The sequence below is a fragment of the Astatotilapia calliptera genome, chromosome 3 (assembly GCF_964374335.1).
Source record: "Astatotilapia calliptera chromosome 3, fAstCal68.1, whole genome shotgun sequence".
Taxonomy (NCBI): domain Eukaryota; kingdom Metazoa; phylum Chordata; class Actinopteri; order Cichliformes; family Cichlidae; genus Astatotilapia; species Astatotilapia calliptera.
This window is the reverse complement of record NC_137424.1, coordinates 4,292,658-4,313,088: the sequence shown is the minus strand read 5'-3', so window position 1 is coordinate 4,313,088 and position 20,431 is coordinate 4,292,658. Positions and strand designations below refer to the sequence as shown.

General features: G+C 42.7%; 2 protein-coding genes and 1 long non-coding RNA gene across 3 annotated transcripts in view; 2 read left to right on the top strand and 1 right to left on the bottom strand.

Annotated features, from left to right (window-relative positions):
* Positions 1-7,228, bottom strand: part of LOC145425134 (uncharacterized) — a 323,553-nt gene extending 316,325 nt beyond the window's left edge. Inside the window, exon 1 of the long non-coding RNA XR_013905802.1 lies at positions 6,569-7,228. This is a non-coding gene — a long non-coding RNA (uncharacterized LOC145425134). The remainder of the gene's footprint in view (positions 1-6,568) is intronic.
* The window catches only part of LOC145424230 (uncharacterized), a 236,558-nt gene that overhangs the window by 12,905 nt on the left and 203,222 nt on the right, over positions 1-20,431 (top strand). The gene's annotated exons all lie outside the window — the stretch shown is intronic.
* Positions 14,162-20,431, top strand: part of LOC113018030 (NLR family CARD domain-containing protein 3-like) — a 49,104-nt gene continuing 42,834 nt past the window's right edge. The window contains exon 1 of the mRNA XM_080296977.1: positions 14,162-15,223. The gene's annotated coding sequence lies outside the window, so the exon portion shown is untranslated. The remainder of the gene's footprint in view (positions 15,224-20,431) is intronic.

Below are 20,431 nucleotides of genomic sequence, written 5' to 3'. Positions count from 1 at the left end.
TGCTAAGAGAAAGTGGAGTAGTGGAGACAGTCGGCTGTTCCTGTATCGCCGGATTAGGGAGATCATGTAGTCATGCTGCTGTTCTGTGGAGGGTATTTCACTTATCTGGATATCACAATGTTTAAATGACTGAAACAGAAACACTGGACTGGTCAAAGGCTGACTGGGGAGTCACGCTACTGCCATCCAGCCACAGGGGACTGTCCTCTCCCCCTTCCTCTTCACCCTCTACACCACAGACTTCAGCCACTGCACAGAGACCTCCATCTTCAGAAGTTTTCTGATGACTCTGCGGTGGTTGGATGCATCAGCAGGGATGATGAGACAGAGTACCGGGCTGTGGTCGACTCCTTTGTCACGTGGTGTGAGCAGAATCATCTGCAGCTCAACGTGGCAAAGACCAAGGAACTGATCGTGGACTTCAGGAAGACCAGGAAACACTTGACCCCTGTTTCAATCCAGGGGGTCAGTGTTGACATTGTGGAGGACTATAAATACCTTGGAGTACACATTGACAATAAACTGGACTGGGCTAAAAACACCACAGCACTTTACAGGAAGGGCCAGAGTCGTCTCTATTTTTTGAGGCGACTGAGGTCCTTCAACATCTGCCAGAAAATGCTGAGGATTTTCTATGAGTCTGTGGTGGCCAGTGCGATCCTCTATGCTGTTGCATGCTGGGGGAGCAGGCTGAGGGTCGCAGATGCCAACAGACTTAATAAACTGATCCGTAAGGCCAGCAATGTTGTGGGGATGGAGCTGGACTCCCTCAAGGTGGTGTCGGAGAGGCGGATGCTGTCCAAGATAAAGACAATGTTGGATAACACCTCCCACCCACTCCATGACATGCTGGTCAGTCACAGGAGCACGTTCAGTGAGAGACTGAGATTACCGAAAAGCACCACTGAACGACACAGGAAATCATTCCTGCCTGTGGCCATCTCCCTGTACAACGCATCCACTTAACACACTGTTTGCTGCTACAGCTACACATGTTTCTTTTCCAACTATTTATTTATGAGTGACTTATGTATGTATGTATGAATATATATGTATATATTGTACTATTCTTAGTTAGCGTATTGTCTGTCTTGTCTTAATGTTGGTTTAAAATGGAGCACTGTAACAAAAAATAATTTCCCCCAGGGATCAATAAAGTATTCTGATTCTGATTACATGGAGTACTGTTTACTGTTTACATGTCAATGCCACTCGTTAACTTTGTGTGGGCTGTATGCTGCACAATAACAGGTTAAATACAAAACTTTATTTGAAGACATCTGTAGCACTGCCTCAGTTCTGGATGTTTCCACAGACTCCTCTGTGCACCTAAAGAAAAGGTCGAAGGTGTTGAAAATCTCCCAATTCTTTGAATCTTTGGGCTGAAGGAAGGACAGTACTCGGTGTATAAATGCTCAATCAACAATCATTTATTTCCATACAATTCAACACTTAAGAGCATAAGAACCATCATGATGGGGAGACCTGCCTGCAGAGGGTCACAGCAAGTCTCAAAGTGGTGACGGGTTACACAGCCTCTTATAGCTTCTAGCGGCCCCCACCTAGTCGTAAAAGCCTAAACATTCACATTCTTTCTCTCTTACGGCGCCTAAGTTATGACCTCGGCTCCTTGTCTTTCTGCTCTCTGTAAGGTGGGGGTATGGAATGTGGTCTGTCTCTTCTATTATCGGCACAAGGTCCTCTGCACACAACATTCTCTTCATGATTCAGCAGTATGACATGTCAAGAAACAGTGTAACACATTCAACAGTGTCGAGTAATACAGGTCAATCCAATAGATCTAATGATTTTCACACTCTTTTAAGTCAGAAGTATAATGCAAACTAAAACTACATACTGATCACACACTCTATATTAAAGGCAAGGCAAGGCAAGTTTATTTGTATAGCACAATTCAACAACAAGGTGATTCAAAGTGCTTTACAGAGACATTAGAAACAAAAACAAATAAAAAGCATGATTTAAAATTGATTAAAACAAGCAAATAAACTAACTAACTAATTAACAAACAAACAAACAAACAAAACAGTATATAAAATCAAAACAGATAAAATCAGAACAGTAGATAAAATCAGTAGTTAAATGTATGTTTTGAAATTTAAGCTTAAAGTGTGGATTTGGTGCTTTATTCAAATGCAGCTGAGAACAGGTGAGTCTTCAACCTGGATTTAAATAAACTGAGTGTTTCAGCTGATCTGAGGCTTTCTGGGAGTTTGTTCCAGATATAAGGAGCATAAAAGCTGAATGCAGCTTCTCCGTGTCTGGTTCTGACTCTGGGAACTGATAAAAGACCGGATCCAGATGACCTGAGGGATCTGGAAGGTTCATACTGGGTCAGGAGGTCACTGATGTATTTTGGTCCTAAACCATTCAGAGCTTTATAGGCCAGCATCAGAACTTTAAAGTCTATCCTCTGACGGACAGGCAGCCAGTGTAAAGACCTCAGAGCTGGACTGATGTGGTCCACTTTTTTGGTCTTAGTGAGGACTCGAGCAGCAGAGTTCTGAATGAGCTGTAGTTGTCTGACTGATTTTTTAGGTAGACCTGTAAAGATGCTGTTACAGTAATCAAGCCTACTAAAGATGAATGCATGGACTAGTTTTTCCAGGTCCTGTTGAGACATCAGATCTTTTATCCTTGAAATATTCTTGAGGTGATAGTAAGCTGACTTTGTTATTGTCTTAATGTGTTTTTCTAAGTTTAGGTCTGCATCCATCACTACACCCAAATTTCTCGCCTGGTTTGTGGTTTTTAGATGTATAGATTGAAGTTCTCTGGTGACCTGTAATCGTTTTTCTTTGGCGCCAAAGACTATTACCTCAGTTTTGTTTTTGTTTAGCTGGAGAAAATTGTGGCACAACCAGTCATTGATTTCCTCAATGCATTTACCAAGAGCCTGCACAGGGCCTTGGTCTCCTGGTGACATTGTGATATATATTTGTGTGTCATCTGCATAGCTGTGATAGTTTATTTTGTTGTTGTTTATAATCTGTGCCAGTGGGAGCATGTAGATGTTAAACAGAAGGGGTCCCAAGATGGAACCTTGGGGAACTCCACATGTGATACTTGTCTGCTCAGATGTGAAGTTACCTATTGATACAAAGTATTTCCTGTTTTCTAAGTATGTTTTGAACCAGTTTAGTACAGTTCCTGAAAGACCTGTCCAGTTCTCCAGTCGTTTGAGTAATATGTTGTGGTCAACTGTATCAAATGCTGCACTGAGATCCAGTAAAACTAGGACTGACATTTTTCCACTGTCTGTATTCAGACATATGTCATTAAACACTTTGGTCAGAGCAGTTTCAGTGCTGTGGTTCTGTCTAAAACCTGACTGGAAGGCATCGTAGCAATTATTCTGTTTTAAGAAGTAACTGAGCTGTTGAGAAACTGCTTTTTCAATGATCTTACTTAAAAACGGGAGATTTGAGATCGGCCTGTAGTTGTTCATTTGTGTCTTGTCAAGATTGTCCTTTTTCAGTATAGGTTTGATTACAGCAGTTTTTAGTGATTCTGGAAACACACCTGATAATAAAGAAAAGTTGACGATCTGTAACAGGTCTGACTCTAAAGTCTTTGAGACCTTTTTGAAAAAACTTGTTGGCAGGACATCTAAACAGCAGGAGGAGGAGTTCAGTTGACCTAAGATGTCCTCCAGGTCTTTGCTGTTAATAGGTTGAAACTGTTTCATGGTGTTTAAACAGTTTTTTGGTGGACACAGTACATATCCTGGATCTGCTGTTGATGTACCAATTGCTTGTCTAATTTTTTGGATTTTTTCTGTGAAGAATTTGGCAAAGTCATTGCAGGCCATGGTCGAATGAAGTTCAGCTGCCACTGACACAGGAGGGTTTGTTAGCCTGTCAACTGTAGAAAATAAGACCCGAGCATTATGGCTGTTTTTAGTGATGATGTCAGAGAAGTAGGACCTCCTTGCACTCCTCAGTTGTAAATTATAATTGTGAAGTTTCTCTTTATAAATGTCATAATGAACCTGGAGGTTTGTTTTTCTCCATCTGCGCTCAGCTTTCCTACACTCTCTTTTTTGTAGGATACGCATTACATTTTTTTCAGCCCCACAATCGAGAAAACAAAACCAATTACATGTTCAAAGCAACGGAACGGTGGCCCAATATCAGAGAGAACTCCACTCTTGAGTGAGCAGCGATGATTGAGCAGTCCGTTTTATTTTGCAGATTCAAGCTGCTCTTCAAAGTTTTCACCACCAGATATCACCGGAGAGGACCGTGTTGAAAAGCTTCGAGTAATGAACCGTTTTTCAATACAAGCTTCAGTGCTTCGGAAAGCTTCATTTGGCCATCACTAGTGGGGGAGGTTCAGTTTGCCATGTTGCAACGAGCTTAGCTTCTGTCTGCTAGCTTGCGCTGCGCTCAGTGGATCTGTGCTCGACAGTGCAGCCTAGGCGGAGTAGTCGAACACAGATCCACTGAGCTCTCAACACAGACAGCATCGTCAGAAGGAAAGTTGATAAAATAAATTAAAAATGTTGTATTGTTCGATACACATGCGTACCGAACCGAAAGCACTGTATCGAACGGTTCAATATCGATACGAGTATCATTGCACCCCTAATATATATACATATATATATGTGTGTGTGTGTGTTTCTGTGGTTCAGCATTATGATGCTGAACCACATCATAATGAATAAATGGATAAATTTCCAAAATCCCGGAGCAATGCAAATTAGCCGGTGCGAGGTAAGGAGCTCTGTCATTGGTTAGACAGTCTTAGCTTTGCACCTATAGCAAAGGCCATTCAGCCTCTGTGTTTACACTCTGCCTACACAGATGTTGGACATGAGACGACACAGGAAAAGGATTTTTGATGTGAGGTTTTTATTGAGATTTTATTTCTTTTTTTTCTGATTTGAAGTATTTATTAATGGAATAATTATTTATTTTCAAATACTGATTTATAAATATTTATTTTATTTATTTATTTTTTTTGCCTGTCCCGTTTGGCTCTTTTGCATCAGAATTGTTGTCTAAAGGCAAAGAAAGATGCCCAACGGATTTACTTTACCAAACTGACCATCCCAGCCTTGCCATAATGATCCATTTGATTCACCTTTTATTGTTTATTTTATTTTCACTTACTGAATATGGGACAGACTTGACTGGGGGAAAGAAGGGGAGAAAGAAAGAGAAACAGCTGAGAAGAGGGACGGGGGAGAAGGGCAAAAAACAAAAACCAACAGAATTTTATTTTAAATTAAATTACTAGATAATAAATTACTTTTGTATTGAATAAATAAAATAACTTAAAAATGAATTTGTAAATTAATATTTTATCGCACAATTCATTGTTTAAGCAAAGAACTTTTTATTTCGATGCGCTGGATCTTCTGGTCCTCTGCACATAAGTGGATTTCCATTTAGACTTTATATAGACAACAACTCAAAGTGCTTTACAACAAGTCACATTCACCCATACGATCATCTAGTGCTGTACTTTAAACACTTTAAACACAAACACGGATACTGTGGGGAGAGGCCACAGAGGCACAGGGAGAAAACTCACACAGAAATCCAACAATTAAAGAGGAACCTTCTCGATGTAACACTACCATCCTGCAAGATGACCTGGTCCTGGGCCATCTTAATAAGCATGCTGTGCACAGTAGTTTCATATTCCTGCCAGAACAAACACCAGACAGTTTGTACACAAGGCTCAGATTCTCGCTTTGCCAGATACAGACAATAGTTTAAGATCCTAATGTCTCTGCACAGCTCTGTATGTACTGAAATATCCAACCTCAGATATTTCCTGCTCACTCTCTGCACCGCCTTAGACAACAAGTAGTTCATGCTATACATAGCATTGACTTTTCATTCCAGCCATGTGCACTCATCAGGGCATCAGTGCTGCCGTAGTAACCACACTAACACTTCCTTGCACCTGTTGAAATGGCCTCAGTCTGATCGTGCCCTGAACAAACTCACCTTTAACATCCCACACACGGACTAAATATGTGCGTGTCAATAACACGTGACAGGAGAACATGCTGGTTGTCTGTCATGGGGCTGAATTAGAAACAGAGCAGGAACTACAGTTTGTCAGATTAAGACTGATCAGGTCCAACATCCGCTCCCAGCACTGATTTACACGTTTGGTGTCACATTGAAGGAAACGCCTACTGGCACAACCTGCATGTGTTAAACTGCTCCTGCGTGTAAACAGCGTGTCACTTACGGCTTTTTGCATCACAAGGACGCGCACTGGCGTCTCAGGGTGACTCAGATGTTTGCTGAATGAGGTGTAGACCGGACTAGGCGGGACTCATTTCAGCAAAACACGAGCTTTTCCACCCACCAGTGTTTATCTGTGTGCTTATTTTAAAGAATTATTCCATCGTTATCAAATACGAAGCATTACACGCACGTCGCGCCGTTTCTGCTGAGTCAGACACCAGTGCTCCCGTGTGCTGATTCTCGGGTCCATCTTAAACTGGTGTGTTTGCGAATGAACTTCGGTAAAACGTTACAACGTTACCGGGCGCGCAGAGGGTCTCGGAGGCGTGTCGTACCTGTCGGGTGGTCGCGGGCTCCTCGTTCCCGGTGGGTGAAGGTGTTTCTCCTTCAAGCGATGCTGGGGTGACCGGAGAAGAAGCCATGTCCCCCCGACATCACCTCTCACTAAGCACCGCTCCTACTGTGACTTTCCTCGGTGTCCTCCAGCGTGCAATACGCTGCCTGGCGCAGTTTGCACGGACGGTGGACCGGTTGCGTCGCTCGTTTCCTGTGCGATCAAAGTGAGTCTTCGGCTGCACAGTGCAGCCACTGTCCCTCCTCCGGCCGGCGGACTAGTCCAGGCGAGGCGGATGACGTTGTCCCGGGTCTCGCTCGCTCTTGCACATGCAGGACTTGGCCCAGTCTGTCTTCTTCTGCCTCACTCTGCTCTCTGCTTTTCACTTCATGTCTTTTTGTTTTGTAAGGTGGCTAACACGATCACTCCTCTTCTGCCTGCAGGACTCTGTGACTGCTCTGTGCTGTGGCAGCACACTCCAGCCTGATAGTTCATTTTACAGCTTTTGGCACTGCGACGCTCTCCTCGGCTCGACAGACACAATCTCACCATGTCGGCACAATATACTGAGTGCAATCCATAACATGATTTTATCTCACTGTAACTTTTAAATCGACCAAATGTTGCATAAATGACGTGTCACATGACTTGAGCACATGCACACCCCCTGTCCTCACAGCAGACATTCATCTTAGCCCCCCCCCCCCCCCCCCCCCCCTTGTGTTTTGAGATCATTGCTGCAACAAAAGGTTGCCACACATATTTCTACATGAAACGTACTGATTCAGTTGGCACATATTTAACTATGGTTGGATGAGACCTGCACTCTGTTTTAATATAATGTTGTTTTGTTTGAGTGGCTGAAATAAAGCTAATAAAATAAATGAATACTAAAATAAAGCTGAATCGCATCACAGGAACGACACAGCCCTGTTCCTCCGGGCTGTCAATCTGTGAATCAGCAAACATGTATGATTTATTGTCATTCATTTGCTAAACAAACTTACCTCTGAACTTTGACCCTGACAATTCAATTTTATTTATATAGTGCCAAATCACAACAAAAGTCGCCTCAAGGCGCTTCATAGATACAGAGAAAAACCCAGCAATCATATGACCCCCTATGAGCAGCACTTTGGCGACAGTGGGAAGGAAAAACTCCCTTTTAACAGGAAGAAACCTCCGACAGAACCAGGCTCAGGGAGGGGCGGGGCCATCTGCTGTGATTGGTTGGGGTGAGAGAAGAAAAACAGGATAAAGACATGCTGTGGAAGAGAGACAGAGGTTAATAACAGGTATGATTCAATGCAGAGAGGTCTGTTAACACAACAAGGGAGATCCAGGTTTCCCAGCTGACGAGCAGAGGGCAGCGGCTTCCACTCGTTTGAGCAGTTTGTTGCGTGACCTCCTGTCTCTCACTGAACTAAAATGCCTCCAAACAACAGCAAAATAGATGGCACTCACTCCAACGTCTTGCAGCAAAAACATTAAGTGATGGGAAGAACAGGTGATGGATGAGCTGCAGATGTAACCGGTGTGATTCTGCGTTGTGTCTGATAAAAAAGGTAAAAGAAAGAAAGACCTCCCAGTAAATAATTTGCCCACTCCAGCTCCTACGACCAAATACAAACAGTGGGGAAGAGGGTTAGTTCAACCCACCACAGCTCCCAAGCTAGCAAGGAGTATATATTCATGCTAGCATTTATGGCGCCTAAAACACATTTATGATACACACATACGACACACTTATAACATCTAACAAAAACAGGCTTAATAATGACAATAATCGAACTAAAATTGCAACCAGAAACATCCAGGTGGCTAAATATGCATTATATGTGTGTTTTAAAGTGTTGGAAAGAAATGACACCCACCTCTCCCACAGGGGGATTGTAGAAAAGGGGAGAGGCAAAAGGGGTACACTGTATTTATAGGATTGCACCGAAGAAGAAGAAAAGAACGAGGAGGGGCTCTAACTGATAATGAACACAACTACAGGCTTGGAGGTCCTAAAAGTCAGGTATAAAAGGAGCAGTTTGGGGGTTTAGAACACATTATAACAATGTGATTTATGACCCTGTTACACAGAGCCAGCAGAATGAGCTGCTGCCACCACCACAATCAATGGTGACGCCAATTTAGAAAGAGCCCCAGTTGATTCCACTCTTGCCAGATGCTGAATACACATCGTCTAAAAGTGTGTGCCATTGACCAAAGGAGGAGTGGGCTGTTCACACATGCCTGTGTTCTTATGGAGCAGTCTTTGAGGATGGCGAGTCCAGAGCTGGAGGTTTAGATCTAAGAGAGTGATCCAAAGTCAGGAGAGGATTACACCCAACCTTCAGAGATCTTCCTATAAGCCAGAACTGGAAGCAGAGCCACCTTTGGCTATGATATCTTTACTGGACCCAGTAAGTCCAGTCAAGGTCAAAAACGTGGTCAGTCCCCCATTTAGTGCCATAGATCTGAAACATAGTAAACAAAATGCTAGTAAAAAGTTACAAACATGTTCAAGTTACATGTCTACAACTCCACAACAGACATACTTTGCTACTGGTGCCAAACAGTACTGCAGTCTGTAGCTTTCCAGCCATCCTTTGAACGTCTTTGAGTTTAATGTAGCCAAAACTGGATTCAGTAATCAGTGTTTATTTACAGAAGCCGTAGAGTATGGCTGCCACATGTGAACATCAGTGACGGCTCATTTAAACTGTAGGAACGATTAACCCAACATCAGAAAAATACTTCATTTTACATTAATGTGACAAATTAACACTGCTGGGACTTTTCTGGTCCTACACTGTTCATGTCCAAGTCAACACATTGTAAGATTTACACGTGGAAGGTCATCTAAGCTGCTTATGTGGAGATGACCTTTCCTTTAACAACGACCAGTTTCTTCTTTTCAGTTTTCAGTTTTATTTGTCATATGCAAGTTAGCACAGGGTCAACATTGCAATGAAATGTGTTTGACGAGCAGCAGTCACTCGGCAGCTTGATACAGTAGGAGAAAATATAATAAAATAAAATAATAAAGAAAATAGAAAAATAGTAAGGAGCAAATATTAGAGAGACATGGTAAAAGAGAAAAGATGACTAAATATATTTGTATCTATAAATATATGTACACTAGTGATTAAATAAGAAAACCTTGAAGAGAAATATGACGGGAGGGCAGATGGGACATTGCACAGGAATGAGCAGCAGAAAATTTCAGTATTGCACTTTTAAATATAAATATCAATGACAATAAAGTGGAGTGACCAGTGCAGATTAAACAGAGTACTTGTGAAGCTGCAGGTAGCTTCTGAGTGCTGTGTTGTGTGTGTTTAAGTGTTGTGGTTGAGGTGTCGTATGGCTTGGTGGTAGAAACAGTTTTTGAGTCTTGTAGTCCGAGCAGACAGACTCCTGTAACGATGGTAACAAGGAGAACAGCTGATGTGCTGGGTGGCTGTGGTCCTTGATGATGCTGTGTGCTTTATGGAGGCACCGCTGGAGATAAATGTCCTGAATGGCAGGAAGCCTCGTGCCAGTGATGTGCTCTGCTGCCTTCACCCTCTGTAGTGATTTACGGCTGCTGGCAGAGCAGCTTCGTACCAAACTGTGATGCAGCTCGTCAGCAAGCTCTCGACTGCACACCTGTAGAAATTTGAGGTGATGTTGGCGTTCATGCCAAACTTCCTCAGCCTCCTCAGGAAGTAAAGCCGCTGGCGAGCTTTCCTGATTGTTCTCACCTCAAACACATTATTTACCCATCCAGGTGGAACATGTAGCTGTGCTCGGTTTGACAGCTTTCATCCTGGCAGCAGCGTCAGCTGAAGCATACAAGGCACACATAGATGTCACTGAGCTGGAGCTCTGGGAGAGACGTCGCCACTTTCAGGCCTTTAAACAAAGCTGTTGGAGCACAAGTCCCAAAGATTTATAGTTTCTCTTCATGTCTTCATTGTTCCTCCATGGAGAGATGTTCCAAGTAGCCTTGGCTCGAGACAGGCGTCCTGCAGGACTACCTACCAACTGTCCACTGTTTGCAGTCGTGGTAGAGTAATGTTGCCCACCAGTGACTGAAAACCATGGATTGGAGAAGAATGACAGAATTCAGTGACCTTGTGGGGCCATAACAGAAATGACGGCAGTGTAGTGGATCAAATAAAGAGTGATGATGTTATATTTGTGACTGTAGCAGGACCAAGGCTCAAAAGGTTGCAGGCGTTGTTAATTGAGCAGAAGATGGACGGCATCAAGCCCTCTCCTCGACAGCTACAGGATCACAGTCTGCAGGTTCAGTTATGCAACGTTTTAGCATCGATGCGTGAAGTTAAGAGCAGACGGGGAGGTTATTTTTGCACTGGGCTGGAATGACTCAGTTTACCTGTCAAAGGCTATCACGGCTGGGAGAAAACCCTCAGCATTAGTAAAGAAGGACCACGGTGGCCTCTGGGTAGAAACACTGCAGAGTTCATGTGGATACGCTGCTGCATTAGGTCAGATAGAAATATCATAAAGCATCATTAAGTAAAAACGTTTATTAAGAACAAATGTTTAAATATTGTTAACGTGTTTCCCAGAAACATCTGTAGAGACAAAGAGCTTTCTGTTGTTGCTTCGAGGAAACAAGCTCTTCTTTTTAGTTTTGTCCTGGTATTTATTCCAGGACGGACTCATCCACTGAGCAGTGTTTGGGTTTCTTCCTTTTCCTCGTTCTGGATGCAAACTATTACAACTCGGGCTTTATTTCAGTGACAATGGCCTTAAGCTGCAATACAACAGGAAGTTACTCATATATAGTAATTTCCCAGACCATATTAAAAATCCATTAACAGGAAATACAAATGATGGGACAATGCCACAGCATGGACATTAGAACAGTTGGGAAAATTTACCTGGAAAAAGGTGAAAATGAGGCTTCATTGAACTGGAATTACAAAGACCAGGAATGTGAGATCCACCAGCCACAACTGAGGGTTTTTACACGTCATATCCTCAAAGTAGAACTACAGTGATCAAAAGAATCGACTTTAATGTTATTCTTTCTTTATTTATGTCAGATTTAACCCCCCAAAAAGCTTTAATCTTTAACTAGTCTTTGGACGTAGCTACAGCACGGTCAGGTTGACAGTTTATGGGTAACATGTGGCCACCAGGCACTGCGACACACTTCCATGTTATATTACCTTGGCGTCCCGTAGGAATACAGGAGAATCATGTGAGGAATCTAAGAGTTGTTTCTTAATTCAATTCAGTTTTATTTACACAGCACCAAATCACAACAGCAGTCGTCTCAAGGTGCTTTATACTGTAAGGTAGCTCGTACAATAATACATACAGAGAAAAACCCAACAGTCATATGACCCCCTATGAGCAGCACTTTGGTGACAGTGGGAAGGAAAAACTCCCTTTTAACAGGAAGAAACCTCCGGCAGAACCAGGCTCAGGGAGGGGCGGGGCCATCTGCTGTGATTGGTTGGGGTGAGAGAAGGAAGACAGGATAAAGACATGCTGTGGAAGAGAGACAGATGAACCGCTGAGTGTTGTCCCGTCGAGGTGGCTCTTCTATGTTGTGCATTTATGGCACCAAACCACAAATGCAAAGGAAGAAAGGGTCGAGGCACAGCACCCAGCTGCCTGACAATATTCAGGCAACGTCCAAAGCCCCACAAAGGACCTACCCACACCCCACTGGCCCCGCCCAGATCAAGGAGCTGTCACAGCAGACAAAAATGTGAAGTCCGCACATAGTCGCCATGGCACCCACCAACCCACCACACCATCCCCCATGGAGCTACCAGGAGAGGCATACTGGCCCACTGAGGATCACAGAGGAGCAGACCCAGGGGGGCTGACAGCACAGCCCCCACCCACCAGTCGTGCAGCTTATTTTATCTTGTCAGCGTGAGCCCCACCTAAAGGGGACAGAGGGATTAGTGAGTTGCATTAGTGGGGCAGGAGAGAGTGAAGCAGGGGAGCCAATGTCACTGCGATACGACTCCTCAACACCATCCAGCCTGCCCCACCACTCATAATGAGTCCTGCTGTGCTCTGTAGCAATGATGCATTTTATGTGTGTGTGCCAGGTTAGTGCTGTGGATTCAAAGGAGCACAGTTCCACTAAACAGGAGATCAGGATAAACCCCAGTAACCAACCCTGCCCCCGCCATCACATATTCTCAATCCCAGCAGAGGCCAGCCCCACAATGACATGCCACACGTGATACACAGCCAACATTACTGTTATAATTACATGTTTCCTTTATTACTTTCCTTTCAACCTCTTTATTTTGCACCTTAAACTTTCTTTGGTTGCTACAAGCCACAAAGTCCTTTATGGTTTGTCTCTGTTGTGTGGAGGGCTGTTTTTAAGAGCTCAAAAATGGGTGTATCAGAGTCAAACAGGCAGCACAGTGGAAAAGTGGTTGGCACTGTTTCCTGACAGCAAGAAGGTTCTGGGTTCAAATCCAACATCTAAGCTGTTTGCATGCTCTCCCCATGTCTGGGTCCTCTCTGGGTTCTCTGGCTCCCACAGTCCAAAGACGAGCAGTTAGTGGGGTTAGGTTGATTGGTGTATGTGCCCATGAGTATGAGTGTACACGGGTGTTTCTCTGTGTTAGTGACAGTCTGACAGAAGGCTGCATCCCTCAGCCTCACGTGGGCTGTGTAGCCCCTTTACAACTGCAGTGAGAGCTCAGACCTGTTTCTGGTGGGTGGTGGACTCCTCCAGGGCTTCCCCTGATTCCCCTTCAGCCACAGAAGACTGTGGCCTCAGAAACTCATATCTGCTTTTTGCAAATGAAGCGAACCTGTTGGCTTCATCAGCAGGGGCGGATCTAGAAGGGTGGCATGGGGTGGCAAGTGCCACCCTAAAATGATCCCTTGCCACCCCAAGTGCCACCCCAGTTTTGCATATGACAGTGTTGTTTATTAAAATAAGTTTAACAGTTTGAGCGTAGTTACAGTCAGCAGTGAATATAAATGCTAGAACTGGATATATTCCATAGTGTCCCCCCCCTCCACATTAACAAATGGTTCAGCCCATAGCAGGACGGCTTTTTTCTTGTTTTCAGCAGCAAGTGATGCTTATGATTGTGCCAGAGCACATTTTGAACAACACCATGGGAATTTTGGATTTTACACAGGTGGGTGGATGTTACACTGTGGAAATGGAAGGAAGGTGAGTGCTATTTTAAATGGTTGTAGAAAATGAAAAAACAGCAGGTGTATTGGCTGCATTTTTAGATAAATAGTTGTATCTGTTTACAAAATGTACAATTTATATTTGCATTTCAAGTTATAAACATTTACCCAACACGTCTGTGGTTTTTTTACAGTAAAAAATACTGCTAGGATTTTAGGTTCTTTGTGTGATTTCAGATCAGTAATAGTTACATTAATAGTAACTCAAAGGAGTCACAAATGTCCGGTTGTGTTTCAGACCTCAGAGGGTGAATCCAACAAATCATGAAAAATGAGGTTTACATGTTTGTTCATGACAGTGCAGATTTCTGACATTTTGTGTAATTTAAGCTGCAACAATGTGACTGTTTTCTAACAAAAACAGTGAAACTTAAGTTAGACTTGTGTTTGTAAATGAAGCGCCCCATGTTGTGTAGCTTTCTGGAGTTTATACTTATTGGGCTACATATGTATTTAATATACAGGCTGTACAGTACATAACATCAAAACTCACATGTTTCATGTAACTAAAGTGTGTAATCATGTGGGTACAGACAATAATTAAGTTATAGACTATATTTATATGAAAAACGTGCATACTTACTGCATTTGAATCATTTTAACCACATGTAACCACCTGCATATGTGTTTGGGGGGAAAAGGCTTTGATTTTGCCACCCTAAGAAAATTTCTCTAGAGCCGCCCCTGACCATTTCACAGGATTTGCATTTAAAGATGCAACAAGACTAAAATGGTTAGGGTCAGGAGGTCAAAGGTCAGAGCTCCTGTGGGTCTGAGGGCGGCCTCACGCTGGAGAAGGATGAAGGAGTCTGACCTGAGCCAGTGTTTGACATGAACACATCAGCACTGCTGTCAGTGAGCCTAACGACAGCCGTTAGCATCATTTCAGTGTTTCAGTCATAAAAACACTTCCTGTCTCTGTGGTGGTTACAGTGACATCATGCAGTTTGTGCTTTGACCTCCAGAGGGCGACAAATCAGCACAGACAGAGAGCTCCATTCAAACTTTGCTGCCATCAGGAATAATTCTTCAAATATAATCATCAGTGTTTGAGCAGTTATGATATCAGGGACAATCTAGACATGTGTGACAATACTGAACATGTCACATGACACACCTCAAACATCATGTGATCCACTCTCAGTCTGCACTTTCATTCATGACTTCAACAGGTTGAAATGAGCTTTGAAGAAACATCAGTTCAGTGCTGAAATATTTAAACGCTGCAGGAAGAACAACAACAAATTGATGACGGATGTTTGTGCTTCAAACAGGAAAACCAGCAGAAATAAATCACAGCCTGCCAGAGGTTTGGAGTTTCCGAGGTGCAACTGAACGCAGCACAGTGTTCCAATGCTCCTGATTGTCCTCAAACGTCTCTTTGGGTGTTTCCTTCCTGCTCAAAGTTTAATTTCACTTCCTGAACTTCGTGGAGTGGAGCTTGTTGTTGGTGTGTGAAGAAACTGTAAGTTTGCTTTGTTTCCTCCTTTAACAGTTTGTCTTTAGGAACTTTACTGTTTGTTCAGCTCGTGTTTGATTTCTTCACACAACAAACTGTGTGTGTTTGTATTTCCGGTCTCTCCATTAAAGTCAGTGTGTAATGTTTCCTGGCTAACATCAGCTGTGTGCAGCTTAGTTCAGCACAAATCTGCCGCTCCATAGTTCACGGTAACGGACTCACAGCTGGACCAACGAGGCCGAGTGTGTCCGCCACTCTGAGCTACGTTCGTGTTTGTGTACTTGTAGTTTGTACTTTGAGTTCACTCAGAGCCCACAGAGGACGCAGCGTACGTGATGACGTCACAGCCCTTTACCTCCTTTACTGTCACTGTGATTAATATTTACACACGAGACACCTGCAGAGCTCTGACGCTAAGCTAGCACACAGCATGCTAACACTAAGCTAAAGCTAGGCTAGCCAAGAACCCAGAGTGAGGTTAAAGCTAGTGATGGGCAGATGAAGCCTCATGAAGCACTGAAGCTTTTCATCCAATTGGTTCACCCCAACGCGAAGCTTCTTGAAGCTTCATTTGCTCTAGTAGGACACCTACTGGACGTAAAAATATTAGTTGGCATGAATTTGAAGAGTGTGGCCTTTTTGCACACAGCCTGTAAATGTCAACAACAAAAGGAGTGTGTAAAACATGTATATTGTAGTGATGCAGTGTACTGTGTATATTTATACTGGCAGTATGGAACATGATTATTTGGAAATGCCTAAAATGGAAATGATCATATACTGTGAGGTGAGGTGTGGACAGTGGTTGTGCTTTTGTAACATTGAGGCAAGGACAGTGATTAGTGTTTAGGGGACACATCATTGGTTTTTGTTAAAAAGAAACAGTTTCTCCACTGTGGCAGGTCGTAGGCGATTTTTTTTTTTCTAAACTGTCTCTAACTCTCACTAACCGCAACTCTCCATCAAACGCCCACATTTTGTCTGAGGGGTTTATATCGCTGTCATAGCTCGCGGCAAAGTTCGAACCGCTTCCTGAACCAGTCACGTGGTACAGCCGGGCAGCGAGGCTTCGGACGTCATCATTTTCAGCTCCTCCCATAAATGAAGCAAGCCTCGATACGCGCTTCGCGGAAACGCCCCCTCCATTACTCGACACACGCTTCGAAGCCTCGATACAGAACGTCACATCACTAGTTAAAGCTGAGTAAACACTGACCCCAGACCAGCACCGTGATAAAGTGAGCTGCTGCTGCTGAACTTGAACAGGTAACAAAGTGATGAGCAGTCAGGCTGCAGGTTTCTACCTGTTCATGTTTCTACAGTAGAATCACTTTGAAGTGTCTTTGTGCTGTTTCATCTTTGATTTGTGTTCATAAACACTCAGAGAAACATCACGTGACCTCATCAGGATCTGTGTTGGTGTGTGGGGCTGTACCTCAGCTTTATGTTGTTACATGCTCATTTGTTCATTTTAACATCAAAGTAATGTTATGAGGAGTAATGAAGTAACGTACTCCATTACTTTTAATCAAAGTGTTCTGTGTAATATGTGTAATAATGACTGTTTTGAGTAATGACCAACACTGATCACAACAAAGAGGAAATGCCTCCAACATGCACAAACATTTGAGCCACAACATGCAGTTAATGTGCACAAATGTCTTTGATATGCTGCTCAGTGATGGTGGTGACTGTCAGAGCAGAGCTACTGAGAATCAATAAGTAATATCAATGATGGGATCAGAATCACTAAATTCTTCTCATCCCTGTCAGTATCATACATGTGCTGTATAATGTGATAAATGTAGAGGTGCTGGCTGTTCTCTCACTCTGCTGTTTAGCTGTAAAGGACGCCTCCCTGCCTTTGTCTCATTCATGACCTTTAATAGTCTCTTCTAACATGCAGAGATCTGTATGATCTGTTTCATAGAGTCTAACCAGCCTGTACAGGTAACAACAACAGTCACTGCATCACTGACACACAAACGTCATCTCTGTCAATAACAACATTCATACATGGAATAAAAACACATCAGTGGATCATTGCTGGAGCTGATGTTTGTGCTCCTGGTGCAAAGGCTCTCAGTTTCCTCCTTGAAATAAGTGTTTATATTGTTGTTATATTGTTGGCCCACCATTGATCATGTGACTCATCACATGATCAATGGTGAGCGTCTCTTTTCCTCTCAGGTTTAAATATCTGGGACTCTCCACCGTTTGGTTTTAGAGCTGAAGAAGCTTCTCGGATGAAACGTCTTCCAGAAACTTAAAGACGTCTCTTTTCTCTCCAAGCTCCTTAGATCACATGACCTGGATGACTGAACCTACAGATATATTGACCTGGTTTCTAGGTAGAGCTGGGCGATAGAACGATAACGATATGTATCGCGATATAACTTTTTCTCGATAGAAAAATTAAACTATTGCGATAGACCTCGCCGCTCTTGTCCTCTTAAAAAAAAAAAAAAAAGGTCAGCCAATCCAAATTAAGTAGCGCAGAGCCGAACCAATCACAGCCGCAGTGTCACGTCGCGTGACTTGTTACGTACAGCACAAGTGCCAAGCCGCATGCGTGTTTGTTTGGGAAGCAGCCAGCGGGTAATGGAGGAAATGAGTGTGCCGGCTAGAAAAATCAACCGAGCGTGACCGAAGAGAAAACAGATGATGGTTCCAATGCCGGAGAGATTGTCGAACGGAAGAGCCATAGAAGCTCCGTAGTGTGAAGGTATTTCGGCTATTTCAAGTCTGACAAAAAACAGAGTAGCGTGCACTGTAAATTGTGCCGAAAGCAAGTCTGGAAATACAATAAACTGGTGCATGCGTCACACTGTGCGCCACGTTATTGTTTCGGTGAAATGAATTTCTACAATACTGTTAATTCTACTCTCTGCAGTGTTTAAATGCTTACATATACACACAGTTACTGTCCCTCCACACATACGACTCGGTTCTGCTTCTATGCCGCAGCTTTGTTTACTTTTTCCCACCGAGGCTTCTAGACTTCTGATTGGCCAACATTTCTGCACGGTTAGGAATCTAGCGCCACCTGCTGCTTTGGCATTTTCATAGCAGCGTTTTCCTTCATTTCTGCCTTTATGTGTGGACGGGATTATTTTTAAAACGAAAACTGAAAATCTCCGTTTTCAAAAATACCCGTGTACGTGTGGACGTAGCCTCAGTCTCTGACTGGAAGCGCTAATTCGTCATTCGGCTTTTGTCAGACTAAAGTAACTGTTAAAACTGTTTGAAAAGCTCAGCTATACAACAAGGAGAGATTGAGAATTTCCTTTTAGTTCTCAGTTTATTTGATATTGACAAAAGTTAGTCAGTTTTGTCTGTTCTTCTGTAAAACAAACTAAGATTTATTTTTAGAATTAATATTTTGTTTCTAAGTGGAATTGACAATTTAGTCTGTTTCGTTTGTTCTATTTTGAAACTTAAACGCTTTAGCGGCTGCCTTTTGTGTAGTTTGCAATATTTGCCTTTATTTATCTGAAAAAGTCTCATGTTCCTTAAGTACATCTACCCTGTTGAACTTATTATGGGAAATAAATATTTAAATAAAAACAAGCTGCTGATTATTTCACATTTTACTTGTGAGCAACGGCACATTTAAATCTTACAAATATAGTTATTTGGCTGATATCGTGATAGATATCGTTATCGCCTGAAATGAAAAAAACATATCGTGATATGAAAAAATCTCATATCGCCCAGCTCTACTTTAAAGGTGATCGTTTAGGATTTCAGCAATAATACAGACAGCAATGTAGTTAGCAGTAAAACAGCTTTATTGGGAATTAACTTAAAAAACAAACAAACATCTGTCTCCTATTTTCTGTCACACAGGAAAGAAGCATCAATATCTGATGAGAAGACTTATTTATTTCTTTTTGGGGGTTTTTTCAACAGGAGAAGAATATCTAACAAGTTGATTTGTTCACATCTTAATTTTTAAGTGACATGTGCATTTTGAGTTTATACACTCTTTATATAAGGCGACAGTTTCCTTTTGCAGTATTTTTGTGTGGAGTGTTTTTCTATTTCTTAACAAAAAGGGAACAAAGGTGTTTAAGTTCACCTAGGATGATTTGTCTTAACTTTCACATGGTCTTACTGAGGTGATGTGAATTGAAACATGCATTTTTTTTTGGCGGTGAGGGAGGGATGTGCTGGAAAAGTTTGAAAAGGGACCTTGAAAGTGCTTAAGAAGTGCTTGAATTTGACCCTGAAAAAGGCGTATGAACCCTGATCATTATCATTAGCCTGTGTAAGTCCTGAGTGTCCTCCAGTTCAGGGACGTGCAGAGGGGGGGGCTAGAGGGGCTTGAGCACCCGCCCCTTTCCTGATGGGTGCCCAAGGTGCCCTTTTGTTGAGGCAACTTTTTTTTTAAAAATTATTATTATTATTATTTTTTAATGTGTGTGTGCGTGCGGAGTCCTGTCTGTGCCCCTCAACAATAATATTTAACTATTAATCACAGTTTTGCTAAATAAAAGGATCTGGCTTGCATCAGTCACATGATCACATCTAACCAATGATCGCCCTCGACGGCAGAACGCGCTGGTTACGAGCCGGGAACGAGCTCACAAAGAGCACGCGCATTTTTAGCGGTCCGGAGCTGTAGGAGAAACACAAGTTAACTCAGAGACACAGACTGATGCGACACAACCAGTAAGTAGGTGCACAGCGCACACTGTAGTGTGTAGCACCCAGGAGTATCAGCTTATTACGTACACGTTGGTAAGCTGTCTTGTTGCTACTGACGAAATGAAACAAACGAGCGTGCTGTGTGTGCAACAGCGCGACAAACATTACCTGTCCTTTTATTAACTGCACAGGTAGTGCTGGTCACAGCTGCTGGCTACCTGTGTAAGGCTGTCATGGGTCTGTAGCTCTGTCACCGTTTTAGGGAACATATTTAGTTTTAAAGTAAGTTTCCGGGCTTTTCCTGCCTTTCTGGAGGGATTATATTTCACTAAAAACGATCTAATATGCATGTCCACATAATTATGCATTATTATAATTATAATATATTAAAAACACACGCTGTATTTTAAAGAACATACATTAAGAAGCAGATTATATTAGATTTATATTTTAAATAAGACAAAAGTTGGATGTTACAGCAGTAAAATGATTGTATCTCTACAGTTTAAACATGTAATAAGCTTTGCCCTGCACAGAGTGGATAGTGAAACACATGGAATCATC